Here is a 14,953-nt window from a genome sequence, read left to right as displayed (position 1 = left end):
GTGAATATTTAACCCTAAACCCTAAACGCTTAGAAAAATTTCCAGTCCTCCCTAAACCCTAAACCCTAAACCTTAAAATCCAAAACCCAAAACCCAAATCCCTAAACCCAAAACCCTAAATCCTAAACCCTAAACCTTAAACCCTAACTTTTGAACCCTAAACCTTAACACCTAAACCCTAACCCCTAAACCCTAAACCCTAAACTCCTGACCCCTAACCCCTAACCCCTAACCCTTAACCCTTAAACCCTAAACTCTAAACCCTAACCCTTAAACCCTAACCCTAACCACTAAACCCTAAACCCTAACCCTTAAACCCCAAACCCCAAACCCTAAACCCTAAACCCTAAACCCTAGACCCTAGACCTTAGACCCTAGACCCTAAACCCCAAACCCCAAACCCCAAACCCTAAACCCTAAACCGTAAACCCAAACCCCAAACCCTAAACCCTAAAACCCTAACCCCTAAACCCTAAACCTTAAAACAAAAAACCCAAAAAACCCAAAAACCCTAAACCCCAAACCCCAAACCGTAAACCCTAAGACCCAAACCCCAAACCCCAAACCCCAAACCCTAAACCCTAAAAACCCTAAAACCCAAAACCCCAAAACCCTAACCCTAAAAACCCTGAACCCTGAACCCTGAACCCTGAACCCTGAACCCTGAGCCCTGAACCCTGAGCCCTGAACCTTGAACCCTGAACCGAAAACCCTAAACCTGAAAACCTTAAACCTTAAACCCTAAACCCGAAACCCGAAACCCTAAACCCTAAACCTTAAACCTTAAAACCCAAAAAACCTTAAACCCTAAACCTGAAACCGAAACCCGAAACCCGAAACGTTTTTTTTGGAAAAAGTAAGTAATTTATAAAAGAGACCAGAAATGTACAAATATGAGAGGCATACCCCAAGAGGAAGACCGATAATTTTCAGTCAAAAAACACATGGGAAACCCCACAAAGCCATGACGACATAAAAAGAGCATGCAGGCTCCCCACAAAATAAAGCAAGAATATGCCATAAATCACAAAGCCACAAACTGGCATAAAAAAGCACACAGGCTCACCACAAACAAACCAAGAAGATGCCATGAATCACAAAGCCACAAACTGGTGCAAAAGAGCACACATGCTCCTTACAAAGCAAATTAGGAAGATGCCGTATCGCACTGAGCTGAGTCAAGATCTCGTACCTAGGTGTTAAACCCAAAAACCCTAAACCTTAAACCCAAAAACCCGAAACCTTAAACCCTAAACCCCTAAAACCCTAAAACCTAAACCCTGACCTTTTTTTTTGGAAAAGGTAAGTAATTAATAAAAGAGACCAAAAATGTACAAATACGAGGGGTATACCCCAAGAGGAAGACCAATAATTTTTAGTCAAAAAAACACATGGGAAACCTAACAAAGCCACGACGGCATAAAAAGAGTACACAAGCTCCCTACAAAATAAAACAAGAAGATGCCATAAATCACAAAGCCACAAACCGGCATAAAAAAGCACACAGGCTCACCATAAACAAACCAAGAAGATGCCATGAATCACAAAGCCACAAACTGGCACAAAAGAGCACATAGGCTCCTTAAAAAGCTAATCAGGAAAATGTCATATCGCACAGAGCTCACTCGAGATCTCGTACTTAGGTGCAAAACCCAAAATATTGGCTCAAGCTAGATCACAAATAGCTAAGACAATATCTTTGCGGGAGCAACAATGCTAACAAAACACGTGATTATTTCGTTCAAACCATAGGAAATAAACTGTGACTGAAAGGACCAACTGGGAAAGAAGGTGGCTGAAGTCACCTTTTCGTCGAAGATGCAAGCTAGCCCACTGGAGCAGAGGGAGCCAAGAGATAGTAGGCCATGTAAAGAGTGTCCTAGTAGTGACCTCCCACCAAACATAACTTGAGAAGTCATAGCTGAAAAACAAATTATCATGGGTCTCTATAGCTTAACTGCACAAAACACACAGGAAGGACATGATGACACCATGAGAGCTGAGCCGATCCATGGTGTGAGGTCGACCAAGAGAAGCGAGCCAGAGAATGAAAGAGTGGCGTGGAATATGCCTTGGAAACCACAAGAGATGATGAATCGAGTTCACATCCCGTTTGTCTCGCAACACATTCCAGGTTGAATCAATAGAGAAACGTCCAAACGGGTGGCCCTTCCACACAAGATGGTCAGGATGACTCGCTGAAGGCTGCAGTGTAATGGAGCCCCAAATATGCTGAAGGTCTGCACTGCCTGAAGGAAAATCCCACAAACTATCCTGAATAATGTTTGAAACCCAAGCATCTCAAGACAAGCCAGTGGAAGTCAAATTTCTAAAAGGGAGCAAGTCACATAGAGGTCCCTACGATAGCCAGTGATCTCGCCATAACATGGTGTCCCTACCATCACCAATACAAGTCACAATAAGACCCCAGCACCAAACCTTGCTAAATGAAATCTTCCTCCAAGCCCATGAAGCCCCAGAAGTAACTCGAATATGCCAAAAGGACTAACCATGAAGGAGAACCAAATGGGCCCAAGATGACCATACAGAAGATCTATCATTAAGTAGTCTCCAAACGTGTTTAAGAATATCCGCTCTATTCCAATCTTAGATCTTCTTAATCCCTAGACCACCCTCTTTCAATGGATAGCAAACAGAAGACCATGCAACCTTGGCCCCAGAAGAGGACAAAGAAGTACCCTTCCAGAGAAACGAGGCCAAAATACTTTCAATCCGTCTAACTATAGCTACCGACAAAAGAAACATGGATGACCAATATACCTGTATGGAGAAAAGCACCGACTTTTTCAACTATAGTAAGCTTGCATAGGTCAAAGATGCCAATGTCCATAGCCTAATCTGAGATAGTATTCACTCTAACAGAGGCCTACAATCAGAATGTCGAAGACGGGTAGAGATTAGAGGAATCCCTAGATATTTGATCGATAACTAGCCCAACAGGAAACTCATGATAGACTGTAACCCAATCTGCTCCTCATCTGTAACTCTAGAAAGAAACAACTGGCTCTTCTCTACATTAGTCACTAACCCAGAAACCTTGGCAAAATATTCCAAGGCTGACTTGATCAGGCTAACAGAGGAAGCATCTGCTTGACAAAACACCATCAAATCATTCATAAAATATAAATGAGTAATAGCTGCCTGCCTGCATCTCCAATGATAATGAAAACCAGGGCTGTGAGAGGTTTCTTGAAAGATACCAGCTAACCCCTTAATAGCCACCACAAATAGATATGGAGAAAGAAGGTCCCCCCACCGAACCCCTCGGGAGGACCTAAAAAAAACCGTGATGCTTTCCGTTTAGGGCAACAGAAAAACACGTTGTAGAGATACATGTCATGATCCACCTCACCATACGCTCAGGAAAACCCATAGTACGTAGTCCCAAAAGGATGAAATCCCAACTCACAGTATCAAAAGCTTTCTGAATATCAACTTTAAGGGCACATCGAGGTGAAGCACCCCCAAGACGATAATTCTGCAAATGCTCTTGAGTTAGTAGAATATTATCAGAAATCCTTCGACCTGGGACAAAAGCCGACTGGGAACTCCTAAACCCTAAACCCTAAATCCCTAAACCCCTAAAAACCATAAAAACCCTAAAACCCAAAACCCAAAACCCAAAACCCTTAAACCCTAAACCCTAAACTTTTTTTTTTTTTTTTTTTGGAAAAGGTAAGTAATTTATAAAAGAGACCAAAAATGTACAAGTACGAGGGGCATACCCAAAGAGGAAGACCGATAATTTTTAGTCAAAAAAACACATGGGAAAGTCCATAAAGCCACAACGGCATAAAAAGAGCATGCAGGCTTCCCACAAAATAAAATAAGAAGATGCCATAAATCACAAAGCCACAAACCCGCATAAAAAAGTACGCAGGCTTACCACAAATGAACCAGGAAGATGCCATGAATCACAAAGCCACAAACTGGCACAAAAGAGCACACAGGCTCCTTACAAAGCTAATCAGGAAGAAGCCATACTGCATGGAGCTGACTCAAGATCTCGTACTTAGGTGCTAAACCCAAAATCTTGGCCCGAACTATATCACAAATAGCTAAGATAGTATCTCTATGGGAGCAACAATGCTGACGAAACATGCGATTATTCCGTTCAAACCATAGGAAATAAACTGTGGCTGAAAGGACCAACCGGGAAAGAAGGTGGCTGAAGTCACTTTTTCATCGAAGATGCAAGCAAGCCCACTAGAGTAGAAGGAGCCAAGGGACAGTAGGCCATGTAGAGAGTGTCCTGATAGTGACCTCCTGCCAAACATAACTTGAGAAGTCATAGCTGAAAAACAAATGGTCGAGGGTCTCTGTAGCTGAACTATACAAAACACACAAGGAGGACGTGATGACACCATAAGAGCTGAGCCGATTCATGGTGTGAAGCTAACCAAGAGAAGCGAGCTAGAGAATGAAAGAGTGGCGTGGAATATGCCTTGGAAACCACAAGAGATGATGAATAGAGTTCACATCCCGTTTGTCTCACAACACATTCCAGGTTGAATCAATAGAGCAACGTCCAGATGGGTGGCCCTTCCACACAAGATGGTTAGGATGACTCGCTGAAAGCTGCACTGTAATGGAGTCCCAAATATGCTGAAGGTCTGCACTGCTCGAAGGAAAATCCCACAAACCATCCCGAATAATGTCTGAAACCCGAGCATCCCATGGCAACTAGTGGAAGTCAAAGTTCTAAAAGGAGCAAGTCACACAGAGGTGCCTATGGTAGCCAGTGATCTTGCCATAACATGGTGTCCTTTCTATCACCAATACAAGTCACAATAAGACCCCGACACCAAACCCTGCTAAGTAAAATCTTCCTCCAAGCCCATGAAGCCCCAAAAGTAACTCGAATATGCCAAAAGGACGAACCACTGAGGAGAACCAAACAAGCCCAAGATGACCATACAAAAGATCTATCATTAAGTAGTCTCCAAACGTGTTTAAGAATAGCCACTCTATTCCAATCTTGGATCCTCTTAATCCCCATACCACCCTCATTCAATGGATAGCAAACAGAAGACCATGCAACCTTGGCACCAGAAGGGGACAAAGAAGTACCCTTCCAGAGAAACGAGGCCAAAGTACTTTCAATCTGTCTAACTGTAGCTGCCAATAAAAGAAACATGGATGACTAATATACCTGTATAAAGAAAAGCATCGACTTTATCAACTGTAGTCGGCCCGTATAGGTCAAAGATGCCGACGTCCATAGTCTATTACGAGACAGTATTCACTCTAATAAAGGCCTATAATCAGAATGTCGAAGATGGGTAGAGATCAGAGGAACCCCTAGATATCTGACCGGTAACTGGCCTAATTGGAAACCCATGATAGACCGTAACCCGATCTGCTTCTCATCTGTAACTCTAGAAAGAAACAACTGGCTATTCTCTGCATTAGTCACCAACCCAGAAACCTTGGCAAAATAATCCAAGGCCTATTTGAACAGGCTAACAAAGGAAGCATCTGCTCAACAAAACACCATCAAATCATCCGCAAAACACAAATGAGTGATAGTTGCCTGCCTACATCTCTAATGATAATGAAAACCAGGGTTGTGAGTGGTTTCTCGAAAGATACTAGCTAACCCCTCCATAGCCAACATAAATAGGTAAGGAGAAAGAGGGTCCCCCTCCCGAACACCCCAAGAGGACCTAAAAAAATCGTGAAGCTTTCCGTTTAGGGCAACAAAAAAATACAGTGTAGAGATACATGTCATGATCCACCTCACCATATGCTCAAGAAAACCCACAGTACGTAGTCCCAAAAGGATGAAATCCCAACTCACAGGATCGAAAGCTTTCCGAATATCAACTTTAAAGGCACATCAAGGTAAAGTAACCCCAAGATGATAATTCCGCAAAAGCTCCTGAGTCAGTAGAATATTATCAAAAATCCTTCGACCTGGGACAAAAGCCAACTGGGAACTCCCAATAATATCTGGAAGCACTATTTTAAACCGATTCACTATCACCTTAGAAATGCACTTGTAAAGTACATTACAACAAGATATCAGTCTAAAGTCTGTCATACGACTCGGGCTCCACCTTAAGAACCAAAGCAATCCTGGTGGTGTTAACACATCTTGGCATTTCATTAGTAGTAAAAAAATGTATCACTGCAGCTCTGAAATCTCTACTAATAATATCCTATGCCCGCTTAATAAACAAATAAGTGTATCCATCTAGACTTAGGGCTTTATCATCCAGGATAGAGAATAAAGCAATCTTAATCTCATCATCAGTGATAAGAGCAGTCAAGGGAGAAATCATATCGAGAGAAATGCACCCAGAAAAATACTTAGAAGCCTCTGCGATCTGAGGTTGAGTAGGGGCAGCAAGAAGATCATAAAAAAAAACCCACCTCCAAATGCCCTAAACCCTGCCTGCTAGTAATATGGGTACCATTCCCATCAGTCAAACCGTGGATGCGGTTCTGAACCTGCCTGTGGATCAACGACTTATGAAAGAACTTAGTATTCTGATCCCCTAAGTTCAGCCACTGAACACGAGACCACTACTTAAAAAAAGCCTCCTCATCTCGACAAAGATTTAAAAACTGGTTGGCAAGGTTTCTCTCCTCAGAGATACACATAGTAGGAAGGGGTTCTCGGTCAAAATTTTCTTGTGTTGTTGCCCACTGAGCCCGGGCCTCAATTACCTTGCTAGAGATATGGCTGGAAACCCTAACATGTAAAGTTTTGAGCTACTAACCCCAATTTCTGCATAAGGCGGAACATAGGATTGCCTACAATAGGCTCATCCCAAACTGCCTAAACAATATCCATAAAATTTGCATGATCAGCCCAAAAATTTAGAAATTTAAAAGGGGATGGTACCTTGCCACGGTGGGGACCAAGTCGGACAACCATAGAGCTATGATCTGAGACATCTTGAGGTCAAAACTCTGAAACTGTGTTCGGTCAATCACCAAGAAAGTGATGCAAAGACCCAATCGAGCTTCCATAAAATAATCCTATCGCGTTGCTGACTATTATGCCAAGATACCGAAGCCAGAAAAAGGAACCCCAATCAAGTTAGCATCAAGGATACATTGGCCAAAATCATCCACATAACCATACCACGCAGGATCACCACCCACTCTATCAAAGGCTCCTAAGATGGCATTAAAATCACCTAACACAAGCCACAAGAGCCCCTCTGAATCAAACTGTGTTGACTAATCCCTAAGGAAATCCCACAGATTGCGGGATTCCCAGGGTCATTAGAACCATACACAAAAGTAATCCCAAAGGAGAACCCCTCTGAAACATGACTAACCCTGCAAATAATCTTCTAAAGAGAGCAATGAAGACTATTTACAGAGTAAAGAGAAGACTCCTAACATACCAGAACTCGGCAAGCAATAGAATCCATCGTATTTGACAAAAATTACCATGAAGGACAAACTACCGAGACCACCGACTATAAATGAGACTGCTCAACCTTAGTCTCCAACAAACTAATCAAACCCAAAGAAGAGTCAGAAATCCAATTCTGCACTGCGTGTTGTTTTGAGACGCCGTTAAGGCCTCTAATATTCCAACTCCATATCATTGGAATCGGGATAAAAACAAGCTAAAAATCACTTGAGTTGAAGCCCCCGCTTTCCCCGAGGTTTCCCCTTTGTTAGCGGTGGCAAGGGAACTGATCCAAATAAGGTGGCATCTAGTGTCTGGAGATCGTCACTATGCAGAACAACCAAGGCAAACCTGTTGGAAGAAGTAGAGTTCCTACTCCCAGAACTCATAAAGGAAACCTAAGTGTTTTCCGTTCAATTTGTGAAGCCCATAATGCGGTCCTGCTCATCCTCAATAAGAAAAGGTGAATCAGGTTTCGACCCCGATTCAGAACCAAAAAATTCACCTCTGCTAGCACGAATAATCTGCTAATACGGGACCATAGCCAAAGAAACATCCCCAACTCTAACTGTACTCTGAACTGAAACTCTAGCTGGCGCTGAAACAACTCTCTCCCCCTCCCTCTCCCTAATGGGATCAATAGTAGCTGACTGCCTCAAAGGTTTGCAGTCTTCAGATTACACTGCAATAGCTTTCCATGGTGCCTTCTGGAAACTAGTAACTATCTTACTTTTACCTTGAGCTATAGTTGCAGTAGGTGCCTCTGGATGGTGACAAACATGACCAAAAGCATAGCACTTGGGGCACTTCTTAGGGGTCCACTCATATTCCACTGTAATCTGAATAGGTTCAGTAGATAACCAGCATTGAAATTCAAAATGGCGCCTTAGAGGCTTTGCTGCATCTAGCTCAACACATACCCGAGCATAATATAAATGGGTCCGCTCTGAAGTTGTCTTACCACTTTACAACGGTCGACCCAACATAGAAGAAACCATGTAGAGTCTTTTGTGAGACCACAAAGGATAAGGCAAACCATGCAAACGAGCCCATATCGGAACCTTAGAGATGCGGCTTTTATCAAAAGTAAACTGAGCATGCCATTGTTGCAGAATAATAGACTTATCCCCAAACATCCACGAACCTCTCTTTAGGACTGAATGCACTACATCCTCATCCTTAAATCTGAAAATGTAGAAACCAGTACCTGTGGACATAATATCTTCCAACCCCGCAGCTTCCCATGCACGGAAAGCAATTGAGCGGATAGCATGAAATGCCATAGAATACCCTGGGAAATAACCCACAATACAGCAAAGCCATTCAACATCATTGTCATCAATAACATCATCCGGTATATGTAAGATGTCATCCTTAATATCAAGGTCGACAACTTCAAGGGTGATATGGGACCCGACCTCTGTCACTCTAACCTTATCTGCCCAAGAGGAGGACACTCCTGATGTGCTCTTACTCATACTTTTCTTCTCTACAACTGGCTTTTTTTCACGGGGCTTAGAAGACGCCCAATTGAGCTTGAAAAGCCGCTTAGACTTCGACATTTCTAAGCCATTAAAAGATTACAATGACAAACCTGCAATATCATTAGATTTAATCTCAAGAAAACCAAAGGAAGAGTTTTTGTGATGAAAAACCTTGGCTTCTTGAATCGCCACATTTGAGAAAACAGATAACAAATATGTGTCATCCATCCACAGCTCCAAATCTCCAATCCACAAAGATTTCCCCAAATTTTTGGAAGTTTGTGGCTGCTAGGAGCTGATGGAGGCAGTGTTTAAAGTTTTGGCTTGGGTTGGGTGCGGCACAGTGTTATTTGGGAGTGAGGGATTTGGTTCGGACATTTTGTCGAACTCTTGGTGGCAGGAAAAAAAATGTGTGATTTAGGTGAGTTTAAAAGTTCAAATCAGCAAGGATTTGTGAAAAATTCTAGGGGTGAAGAGGTTTTGGTGTTGGAAAGGGGAAGCTGGTTGGGAGGGCCAAAGAGTGGGAATGCTAGGTGTTGGAGCGTTGGGGCTCGCGCGTGCGCATAAGGCTTACAGAGCACTTTTATCGAATAGTTTGCATGCACGATAAAAAAATCCTAAACCCGATCAAATGCAACCACATTTTCTAGGAATCTATAACAATCAAAACCTAGCAAGAAACCACAAAAAAACTGTAGAAAATCACAATAGAAACAGACCAAAAATAGGTCCACAAAATGGGCAAAAAACCCAAACCAAACAACATGTTCTCGAGAAAAAACAGCAATTTTTTTCAAGAACCAGAAGTCAACAAGGTGCAAACAGCTTTGGGGATTGTAGATCCTGTCCTCAAGAGTCAATCTTGGCACTCTATTGCAATTCCCGATCGAAAAACCTGCTGCGAAAGACACTCTAGATTTGCAGATTCCGTGAACTTTCATGAAGAAATCCCAGTGAACGGAGAAGCCAAACACAGGCGGTGATGAAACAACAAGATAGCTGTTCAACACTCTTTCCAACGGTGGGTGGATCGTCTGATTCTGACACCTGACGTGCTCGAAGGAAGTTGACAAAGTTCTGGCAGTGAGAAACGAGTTGAGAGCAAACACCTGGAAAAATTTCCAGTTTTCCCTCCCTCCCTCCCTCCTTAAACCCTAAAACCCTAAAACCCTAAACCATAACCCCTAAACCCTAAACCCTAAACCCTGAACCCTAACCCCTAACCTTTAAACCCCTAAACCTTAACCCTTAAACCCTAACTCCTAAACCTTAACCCCTAAACCCTAACCCCTAAACCCTAAACCGTAACCCTTAAACCCTAACTGCTAACCCCTAAACCCCTGAACCCTAACCCTTGAACCTTGAACCTTGAACCCTAAACCCTGAACTTTTTTTTTGGATAAGGTAAGTATGTATAAAAGACAAAAAATATACAAATATGAGGGGCATAGCCCAAGAGGATGACTGATAACTGTCAGTCAAGAACCCGTGGGAAAACCCACAAAGTCATGAACAGCAAAAGAGAGCACGCAGGCTCCCCACAAAGCAAGAAGATGCCATAAATAATAAAGCCACAAACCAGCATAAAGAGCACGCAGGCTCACCACAAACACAAAGCCACAAACCGGCATAAAAGAGCACGCAGGCTCACCACAAACATAAAGTCACAAACCGGCACAAAAGAGCATGCAGGTTCCTTACAAAGCTAGTCAGGAAGATGCCATATCACACGGAGCTGAGGCGAGATCTCGTACTTAGGTGCTAGACCCAAAATCTTGGCCCGAACTAGATCACAAATAGCTAAGACAATATCTCTGCGGGAGCTACAATGCTGACGAAACACGCGATTATTCCGTTCAAACCATAGGAAATAAACTGTGGCTGAAAGGACTAACCTGGAAAGAAGGTGGCTGAAGTCACCTTTTCGTCGAAGATGCAAGCTAGCCCACTGGAGCAGAGGGACCCAGGAGAGAGTAGGCCATGTAGAAAGCGTCCTGGTAGTGAACTCCTGCCAAACATAACTGGAAAAGTCACAACTGAAAAACAAATGGTCATGGGTCTCTATAGCTGATCTGCACAAAACACATCGGGATGACGTAATGACACCATGAGAGCTGAGCCGATCCATGGTGTGAAGCCGACCAAGAGAAGCGAGCCAGAGAATGAAAGAGTGACGTGGAATATGCCCGGGAAACCACAAGAGATGATGAATCGAGTTCACATCTCATTTGTCTCGCAACACATTCCAAGCTGAATCAATAGAGAAACGTCCAGATGGATGGCCCTTCCACACAAGATGGTCAGGATGACTCGCTGAAGGCTGCACTGTAATAGAGTCCCAGATATGCTGAAGGTCTAAACTGCCCGAAGGAAAGTCCCACAAACCATCCCGAATAATGTCTGAAACCCGAGCATCCCACGGCAACCTAGTGGAAGTCAAGGTTCTAAAAGGGAGCAAGTCACACAGAGGACCCTGCGGAAGCCAGTGATCTCTCCATAACATGGTGTCCCTACCATCTCCAATACAAGTCACAATAAGACCCCGGCACCAAACCCTGCTGAGTAAAATCTTCCTCCAAGCCCATGAAGCCCCAGAAGTAACTCGGATATGCCAAAAGGACCAACCACGGAGGAGAACCGAATGGGCCCAAGAAGACCATATAGAAGATCTATCAGTAAGTAGCCTCCAAACGTGTTTGAGAATAGCCGCCCTATTCCAATCTTGGATCCTCTTAATCCCCAGGCCACCCTCCGTCAATGGATAGCAAACAGAAGACCATGCAACCTTAGCACTAGAATGGGACAGAGAAGTACCCTTCCAAAGAAATGAGGCCAAAATACTCTCAATCCGTCTAACTGTAGCTGCCGGCAAAAGAAACATGGAGGACCAATAAACCTGTATGGAGAAAAGTACCGACTTTATCAACTGTAGTCGGCCTGCATAGGTCAAAGATGCCGACGTCCATAGCCTAATCCGAGAGAGAATGCGCTCCAACAGAGGCCTACAATCAGAGTGTCGAAGGCGGGTAGAGATTAGAGGAACCCCTAGATATCTTACCGGTAACTGGCCCAACTGGAAACCCATGATAGACTGTAACCCAATCTGCTCCTCATCTGTAACTCCAGAAAGAAACAACTGGCTCTTCTCTGCATTAGTCACTAATCCAGAAACCTTAGCAAAATAATCCAAGGCCGATTTGATCAAGCTAACAGAGGAAGCATCTGCTCTACAAAACACCATCAAATCATCTGCAAAACACAAATGAGTAATAGCTGCCTGCCTACATCTCCAATGATACTGAAAACCAGGGCTGTGAGAGGTTTCCCGAAAAATACCAGCTAACCCCTCCATAGCCAACACAAAAAGGTAAGGAGAAAGAGGGTCCCCCTGCCGCACACCCCGGGAGGACCTAAAAAATCCGTGAAGCTCTCCGTTCAGGGCAACAGAGAAATACGGTGTAGAGATACATGTCATGATCCACCTCACCATACGCTCAGGAAACCCCACAGTACGCAATCCCAAAAGGATGAACTCCCAACTCACAGTATCAAAAGCTTTCCGAATATCAACTTTAAGGGCACATCGAGGTGAAGAACCCCCAAGATGATAATTCCGCAAAAGCTCCTGAGTCAGCAGAATATTATCAGAAATCCTTCGACCCGGGACAAAAGCTGACTGGGAAACCCCAATAATATCCGGAAGCACAACTTTAAACCGATTCACAATCACCTTAGTAATGCACTTGTAAAGTACATTACAACAAGATATCGGCCTAAAGTCTGTCATACGACTCGGGCTCTCCACCTTAGGAACCAAAGCAATCCTGGTGGCATTAACACATCTTGGCATTTCATTAGTAGCAAAAAAATGTCTCACTGCATCCCTGAAATCTGTACCAATAATATCCCATGCCCGCTTAAAAAACAAAGATGTGAATCCATCCGTGCCTGGGGATTTATCATCCGGGATAGAGAATAAAGCAATCCTAATCCATCATCAGTGATAGGAGCAGTCAGGAGAAATCATTCAGAGAAATGCGGCTAGAAAAATACTTAAGCCTCGGCATCTGAGGTCGACTAGGGCAGTAGAAGATCCTGAAAAAACCCACCGCCAAACGCCCTAATCCCTGACTGTTATAAATGTGTACATGCCCATCAGTCAACCTGGATGCATTTCCGAACGCCTATGGATCAACGACTTATGAAAGAACTTAGTATTCTGATCCCCTAAGTGCAACCACTGAACACGAACCGCTGCTAAAAAAGCCTCCTCATCTCGACAAGACTAAAATACTGTTGGCAAGGTTCCTCTCCTCAGAGATACACTCGTAGAAAGGGTCCCGATCCAAATTTCCCTGGGCTGCTGCCCACCGAGCCCGAGCCTCAATTACCCTGCTGGAGATATGACTAGAAACCCGAATATGTAAAGCTTTTAGCTTCCGTTTCACTAGCCCCAATTTCTGCGTAAGACGAACTAGGATTGCCTACAAGAGGCTCGTCCCAAACTGCCTAACAATATCCCTAAAATTTTGCATGATCAGCCCAAAAATTTAGAAATTTAAAAGGGATGGTACCTTGCCACGGCGGGGACCAACCGGACGATAATAAGCTAGTGATCTGAAACATCTCGAGGTCGAACTCTGAAACTGTGCTTGGTCGTAATGAACCAAGAAAGTGATGCAAACCCAATCGAGCTTTCGTAAATAAACCCATCGCCCTGTTGACCGTTATGCCAAGTATACCGAAGCCCAGTAAAAGGAACCCCAATCAACTCAGCATCATGGATACATGGCCAAAATCATCCTATAACCATACCACTCAGGATCACCACCCACTCTGTCAGAAGCTCCCAGATGGCATTAAAATCACCCAACACAAGCCACGGGAGCCCCTCTGAATCAAACACTGCCGACTGACCTAGAATAAAGGATTCTGAGAGATAAAGAGTAAAAAAATAAACCTGAAAAAATCCTATGAAAACATAAGAAAGACTGAAAAAGATATATAGAAGAATGAAAACTGAGTCGACAAAAAAGAATGAAGAACACGACTGAGCATCCAAGGAATCAATGCCATCCAGAACAAAGTACCAATGGACCCAACTAGTACCTGCAATAATCTCGAAAGAGCAATGAGTATGCCAAGTAAGAGGATCCCACATACCAGAACGGCAACAATAGAATCGTCGCATTCGATAAAACTGCCAGAAGGCAAACAGAGAGACCACTGATAAATGAGACTACTGCTCAACCTTAGTCTCCAAACCAATCAAACCCAAGAAGATCAAAATCCATTCGCACAGCGCGTTGTTTCGAGAAGCCGTTAAGGCCTCTATATTCCAACTCCCTTCATTGGAATTGGGATAGAAACAAGCTAAGAAATCACTTGAGCCGAAGCCCCCGCTTTCCCACCTACCCCTTTGCCAGGGTGGCAAGGAAACTGATCCATAATGTAGCATCTGGTGTCTGGAGATCTCACTATGCAAAACAAGCGAGGCATACCTGTTGGAAGAGGTAGATTGCCTACTCCCAGAACTCATAAAGGACTGAGTGTTTTCTGTGCAATTTGTAAATCCCATAATACGGTCTTGCTCGTCCTCAATAGGAAAGGGGAATCAGGTTCTGACCCCGATTCAGAGCAGAAAATTCACCTCTGCTAGTCACGAACACTGCTGATACGGGACCAAGCCAAAGAAACATCCCCAACTCTAACTGTACTCGACCTGAATTGTAGATGGCACTAAACAATCCCTCTCTACCCCCGGTCTCTCTCCCTGATGGGATCAATAGTGGCTGGCTGATTCAAAGGCTCACAGTTCTCGGATTGCATGATTTCCCTGGTGCCTTTTGGAAACTAGTACTATCTTTATTCTTACCCTGAGCTTGGCTGCAGTAGTTACCTCTGGCTGGTGACAACATGACCAAAAACACAGCATTTAGGGCACCTCTAGGGGTCCACTCATATTCCACTGTAATCTGAATAGGCTCTGCAGATAACCGCACTGAAATTCAATATGACGTCTCAAAGGCTTTGTGCATCTAGCTCAACACATACCCGAGCATAATCCAAACGGTCC

This window comes from Pistacia vera, unplaced genomic scaffold (assembly GCF_008641045.1).
Source record: "Pistacia vera cultivar Batoury unplaced genomic scaffold, PisVer_v2 Contig840, whole genome shotgun sequence".
Classification (NCBI taxonomy): Eukaryota; Viridiplantae; Streptophyta; class Magnoliopsida; order Sapindales; family Anacardiaceae; genus Pistacia; species Pistacia vera.
The sequence above is the reverse complement of the archived record's forward strand: the minus strand, read 5'-3'. Positions refer to the sequence as shown.